The 6,818-nt window shown below is 44.1% G+C and overlaps 2 non-coding genes across 2 annotated transcripts; both read right to left on the bottom strand.

Annotated features, from left to right (window-relative positions):
* Nucleotides 1–403: 403 nt before the first annotated feature.
* Nucleotides 404–567, bottom strand: LOC116578629. The gene has a single exon (XR_004280996.1). It is a non-coding gene; the product is annotated as a U1 spliceosomal RNA (small nuclear RNA).
* Nucleotides 568–5,184: 4,617 nt separating this feature from the next.
* LOC116578630 lies at nucleotides 5,185–5,348 on the bottom strand. Its single transcript, XR_004280997.1, has one exon. It is a non-coding gene; the product is annotated as a U1 spliceosomal RNA (small nuclear RNA).
* Nucleotides 5,349–6,818: the final 1,470 nt, after the last annotated feature.

Here is a 6,818-nt window from a genome sequence, read left to right as displayed (position 1 = left end):
CGTGGGTGGCTCAGTCGTTGACCACCTGCCTCCCACTTGGCTTATGATCCCAGGATCCTGGGGTCAAGCCCAATATTGGGGTCCCTGCCTGGCAGGAAGCCTGCTTCCGTGTTCCAGCTTTCCGCTGTCTCTCACCCTCAAGTAAATAAAATCCCTAAAACAAAACAAACCCAACTTATACTAAAGGACTGGTCTTTAGAGAATAGTGGACCTTAAAAGGTACCAAAATCCACAATCAATACTTACAGAATAAAATTATTTCTTCTCTGAGAAAAAGATAAAAGCAAGGGCCTAGAGCACAGACAAAAAAAAAAAAAAAAAAAAGGAAAAAAAAATGGGTGACAAGCATGAATATCCTACACCTCCCAAACAAAACGGCCAATACTGTTCTTAACACACTTATCAGGGGAAAGCGCGAACGCAGTCCCCCACTACCACAAATTATGCAGTCGAGTTTCCCACATTTGGGGAAATCGCAGGGGTCAGCACATCCGGAGTGCAATGGATAAGCCTCGCCCTGGGAAAACCACCTTCGTGATCATGGTATCTCCCCTGCCAGGTAAGTATGAGTTGAAGGCGGTGCCTGACTCTCCACCCTGGTCTGCAACACACCAAACAGTTATGGTCAATTACATTCCATCTTTAGACCTTCGGTTCCAAACTAAAAGGTTATTCATACGACAGGACCAGCGTACACCAGTGGATATGTAGTGGAAATTCTGCTCGTGAAGAGTAAGCTCGAACACGCAGTCGCCGCGCTCTTCATCTCCATATGCCCGCCTCTGGTCCCTTGTCACTCTGACGTCACTTTGCTTGTTGGAGAAACGGATAAATTCGTTCTGGTTAGCCTTTGCAACAATTTAAGAGACAGTCACCGACAGTTGTGGCTGGGAGGCTTAAAATTCTCTAACTTCTCGGGCGTACGTAAAAGTTCCGGCGCGTATTTGTTACCGGTCTGAATTCTGCGCTGTAGGGCAGGGCAGTTTGGAAGGCGGTGGCCTGCGGTCTGCGGAGGGCAACGCCAAATAGATTACGCTCGTCTGAATCACTGTTCCTCTCCCGGACTAGGTCATACCCTCAGCCTCCATTTCCCTAAATTGTAAAGCAGTAATACCGCCTGCCTACCTCCCAAGGTTTCTGTGAGGATGGAATAAGAGAATGCAGGTGAAATGCAGCCTCGAGTCCCTCACCTCCACCCAGCCATGCTCCATGACAGGTGCCCGGTGTAGTTGGGAAGTCAAAGCCGCTTCCCCAAGATTTGACTTTGCAGTTTTCCGCGCAAAAGGAAGCAGCATCCGGCCTGGATTTGGTAACAAACCGAGTAGCCCTCCCTTCCTTTTGGACAACAGAAACAGAGGGTTTTGTTGGTTGTTGTTTTGTGTCTCCCACCTCCCACCCCCGCCTTTTCTGCCCTTGCTGGGTAGGTGCCCTAGGCAAAACAACGTTGTTTACAGAAACTGTGTATTAAAGGCTTTGATCCTGTAGAGGCAAAACTTTACCTCTGCCCTGTTAGCATCTCCGGCTGGGCATGGGAATTTAACTGGCATCGACAGTTTAACAGGTAAAAGAATAAAAAATTTAACATAAATTTACAGTTTTAAACTTACCTAACACAGAAGCTCTTAAAAAGAAATGAAAACCCAAAGAGATGGCAAAACTAAATGCTTTCATATTAGGTTGAACAAAGAGAGATAATTGTGTTTTCTTCCCCCCGCATTTTTTTTTTTTTAATTTTGAGGCAATTGTGGAAAAGTAACATGGGGGGGGTTACATAAACATGAATTCTTTTTATCAAGGTGTGTACAAAATTCTCTCGGGTTTGACTTCCTTTCTCTGGGAACATTTCTTTTCCTTTGGTATAGGGAGGGCATCTTTTACATGGGAGTTTTATCTCCTAATCTCAGGAAGGAAAGGGTAGATTAGGACCTACCCTTATATCTGCTGTTTTTCTAGTGCTTTTGGCTCAAAGGAATCCTTATGCCAAAGTGGCATGTTTGGGGGTGGCATATTCTGATACCCTTCAGTGATATTTCCCTTTTAGTACATATGATTTTTTTTTTAAAGATTTTATTTATTTATTTGACAGAGAGAAATCACAAGTAGATGGAGAGGCAGGCAGAGAGAGAGAGAGGGAAGCAGGCTCCCTGCTGAGCAGAGAGCCCGATGCGGGACTCGATCCCAGGACCCTGAGATCATGACCTGAGCCGAAGGCAGCGGCTTAACCCACTGAGCCACCCAGGCGCCCCATAGTACATATGATTTTTTTAAAAAGATTTTATTTATTTGACAGACAGAGATCACAAATAGGTAGAGAGGCAGGCAGAGAGAGAGGAGGAAGCAGGCTCTGTGAGGAGCAAAGAGCCCAAGGAGGGCTCTATCCTGGGACGCTGGGATCCTGACCTGAGCTGAAGGCAGAGGCTTTAACCCACTGAGCCACCCAGGTGCCCCAGGACATACAATTTTTTAAAAGTTATCTCTGAGCACAACATGGGGCTTGAACTCACAACCCCAACATCACAGTTTAATGCTCTACCCAACTGAGCCAGCCAGGCACCCAGAACATGTGATTTTTTTTTTTTTAAGATTTAAAAAATTTATTTATTTGATAGAGACAGACACAGCTAGAGAGGGAATGCAAGCAAGAGAGGGAGAAGCAGGCTCAGTCAGTTAACTGTCTGCCCAGGGCTCTGGTTGTGATCCCAGGATCCCAGGACTGAGTTGCCTGTTTGGCTCCCTGCTCAGCGGGGAGTCTGCTTCTTTTTCTCCCTCTTCCCCTCTGCTCTGCTTTTTCTCTCCCTCCCTATCTCTCTCAAAAAATACAATCTTGGAAAAAAAAAAAGTAAAATTTTTGAGGGTATTTTAAATTATTACAATAGTGATAAATGTCCCTTACAGATAATTTGGAAAAGACAGAAAAATATTTTTAAACATTAAACCAAAATCCTGCTATAAAATTACCACTATTAACACTTTCATATTAAACATGGTAATTTCAATATGAATAAAAATTTTAATAGGATGATACTTCACATGCTGCTTTATGTTTTCCACTCCTTTTGCTATATACATTGAGTCACAGATAACTGTACAATCAATATTCTGTTGCTTCTAGTTTACTGCCACTGTTCATATATACGAAAAGCCTTGTCAATATATCTTTTTAAGTAATTGATGATTTCTTGGGGTTATTATTTTTTTTTCCAGCATAACAGTATTCATTGTTTTTGCACCACACCCAGTGCTCCATGCAATCCGTGCCCACTCTAATACCCACCACCTGGTTCCCCCAACCTCCCACCCCCTGCCCCTTTAAACCCCTCAGACTGTTTTTCAGAGTCCATAGTCTCTCATGGTTCACCTCGCCTTCCAATTTCCCCCAACTCCCTTCTCTCTAACTCCTCTTGTCCTCCACGCTATTTGTTATGCTCCACAAATAAGTGAAACCATATGATAATTGACTCTCTCTGCTTGACTTATTTCACTCAGCATAATCTCTTCCAGTTCTCGGGGTTATTTTTATTTATTTATTCAATTTAAAAAAATGTTTTTAAGTAAACTCTATGGCAACATGCAGCTCAAACTCATGACCCCGAGATCAAGAGTCACATGCTCTACCAACTGAGCCTGCCAGGCATCCTTCTTGGGGTAATTTTTAGTAGTTTTTCCCTGTTACTTTACAGTCATCTTAAGAAGTACCTTAAATTATTGTGTAGGGGGGGTAGAGGTGACATAGGATACCTAGTTTTAAGTTCTTTCTTTATTTATTTTTAAAGACTTTATTTATTTATTTGACACAGAGAGATCACAAATAAGCAGAGAGGCAAACAGAGAAAGAGGAAAGCAGGCTTTCCGCTGAGCAGAGAGCCCCATGTGAGGCTCGTTCCTTGACCCTGGGATCATGACCTGAGCCGAAGGCAGAGGCTTAACCCACTGAGCCACCCAGGCGCTCCTATATATGACTTTTTTTTTTTTTTAAAGATTTTATTTATTTATTTGACAGAGATCACAAGTAGGCAGAGAGAGAGGAGGAAGCAGGCTCCTGGCCTAGCAGAATGCCCTATGTGGGGCTCGATCCCAGGACCCTGGGATCATGACCCAAGCCGAAGGCAGAGGTTTTAACCCACTGAGCCACCCAGGCGCCCCTATATATGACTTTTTCTAAAAAGTAAACTCTAATTCCAAGTAAACTCTAATTCATGAACCTGAGATCAAGAGTTGCATACCCTGCTGCTGAGCCAGCCAAGCACCCCCTATATGACATTTTCTTAAGATTTTGAGAGAGTGCATGTGCACGTGAGAGAGGACGAGCATGGAGAAGCAGACTTCCTGGACTCTGGGTTCCATCCCAGGACCCTGGGATCATGACCTGAGCCAAAAGCAGACCCTTCACCAAATGAGCCACCCATGCGCCCCTGTGACATTTTCATCCAGCAAAAAATTCACCTTTTTTCTTTGATTTTAAAAGTGCTTTCTTTAGACGCCTTGTCTTCAGTACCTAATTGTTTAAATCAATCCTGAATTCAGTGGTGGTTTGCTTGGACACCAGGTAGCTTCACAAGAGAAAGTTCAATGTTGAAATAATGCAATCTCTGAATAGTGAAGAAAAACCAGTCATTCCAGAAGATGGAGCAGGTGAATTTACCGAAATTAACAAAACAAGGCCTTCCTGGCTGACAAAACATAAACCGAGTACTAACATTTAAAGTGATAAGAAAAAAAAATGATAGTAGACAGTATAATAAAGATTCCTTTTCTCAACTTCCAATAAAAAGAGTGAAAGACCATTTATACTTTTATCAACCCACTTAAAAGACAGATAATCAGGGGCACCTGGGTCGCTCAGTGGGTTAAAGCCTCTGCCTTCGGGTCAGGTCATGATCCCAGGGTCCTGGGATGCAGCCTCGCATGGGGCTCTCTGCTCAGCAGGGAGCCTGCTTCCTCCTCTCTGTCAGTCTCTCTGCCTACTTGTGATCTCTGTCTGCCAAATATTAAATAAAATCTTAAAAAAAAAAAAGACAGGTAACCAATCCTCCACAAGAAAGGAAAGCTATTTAGTGGGTACCAGGGTGGCTAGTTAGCTTAACAACTACCTTCAACTCAGCTCATAACCACGGAGCCTTGAGATGGAATGCGGGCTCCACTCTCCAGAACAAAAAAAAAAAATCTACTTTTAGAAACAGTATACAGGGGAGAGCGCGAACGCAGTCCCCCACTACCACAAATTATGCAGTCGAGTTTCCCACATTTGGGGAAATCGCAGGGGTCAGCACATCCGGAGTGCAATGGATAAGCCTCGCCCTGGGAAAACCACCTTCGTGATCATGGTATCTCCCCTGCCAGGTAAGTATGAGTTGAAAACGGCCACAGCAATACCCGGTGCTGTGCACACCACTCATCGGTTGGGGTCACTCCTGAAACAACTCTAACTGGCCTTTATCTACAAACAGGGACACTCAACACCAGATTTTCGTGCTATGTATCTCGGCATTGGGAAAACAGATAATCATGTACAGCTTTCCAGGAAAATACGGTTTCAAAAGGCCCTGAGTCTTGAATCTACATACTCCACCTCCCGGCATAACGTCACGTGTGTGCGGCAGGGCAGAGCTGGCAGCTGCGACCCCTTGTGGCTGGCTTCGCAGACTAGTTCCTCCTCCCACTTGCCCCAACCTAATTTTCCTGAAAGAAATCCATCCCTCTCTACTTTTGGGGTAGCCGAAGGTCTTCAGATCTCCCTGTGTGAAGTACTCTTGAGCAAACGAACACAAGTGAGCTTTTAACCGCGAGCCAGCTTAGCTTCAGTCTCTCCAGAGATACTAATGCTCCACACCCGCCCAGCACCATTCCCTCCTATTCCAGAGATGGAGGAAAAAGGGTGTCCAGGAAAAACAGTCCTGGCTACGTGTTAGCACGGTGTATTGCAGAGCAAGGGTTTTGGAATCTATGATCTTGACTGCCATTCAGTGTACACACTGCTTGACTCTAGATAAGCTTCTAGCCTCTGAATCTCTTTCTCAGTTTCTACAGAATGGGGAGGAACTATTCAAACAGACCTCCACCCAGCTCAGGATCCAGGCTTTGTCTCTTACCCCTCCCTACCCATGGTCTGCTAATTACACCTACCTGGCAAGGATGGAGTGCTTTCCTTGAGAGCAGTCTATATTGCAGCCTATATTGCTGCCTTACTTTTCTCTCTGCCTGGCATTTAGTTACCTCACCCACTAAACTGTGGGCCTCTAGAGCAGGGGTTTTTCCTGTTTGTTTCTTTGAAAATAGTCAAAACAACACAACATATAATTATTGCATATATTATTTTACCAACTAATTTTATTCTCTCATTAAAAATATATAGAAAGGGGCTCCTGGGTGGCTCAGTTGGTTGAGGCTCTGCCTTTGGCTCAGGTCATGATCTCGGGGACCTGGGATGGAGGCCCGCATCTGGCTCTTGGCTCAGCAGGGAGCCTGCTCTCCCCCGCCCCGGCCCACCTGCCTCTCTGCCTACTTGTGATTTCTCTCTGTCAAGTAAATAAAATCTTAAAAAAAAAAAAAAAAAGTGTCTCTGGCCACAGGAAACGTTTTTAAAAGTATTTTTAAAATACTTTATAATTTTTAAATTCTGCATCCCTGGAGCTCTCTGGAAAAGTTCAGATGAAAACTTAAAACATTTACTGAAAAGAAAATATACATATACATTACATAGGCTGAATGCTCCTTCTCATATTCCATTTGGTTTCCAGGACCGTGGCAACCAAGCCTTTACTTTCTAGGATACTAGAAGTATCCTCTGAAGAATATGATCACCACAAAACAAGTCCCAA

Source organism: Mustela erminea, chromosome 18 (assembly GCF_009829155.1).
Source record: "Mustela erminea isolate mMusErm1 chromosome 18, mMusErm1.Pri, whole genome shotgun sequence".
In the NCBI taxonomy this organism is placed as follows: domain Eukaryota; kingdom Metazoa; phylum Chordata; class Mammalia; order Carnivora; family Mustelidae; genus Mustela; species Mustela erminea.
This window is presented reverse-complemented; position numbering and strand designations above follow the sequence as displayed.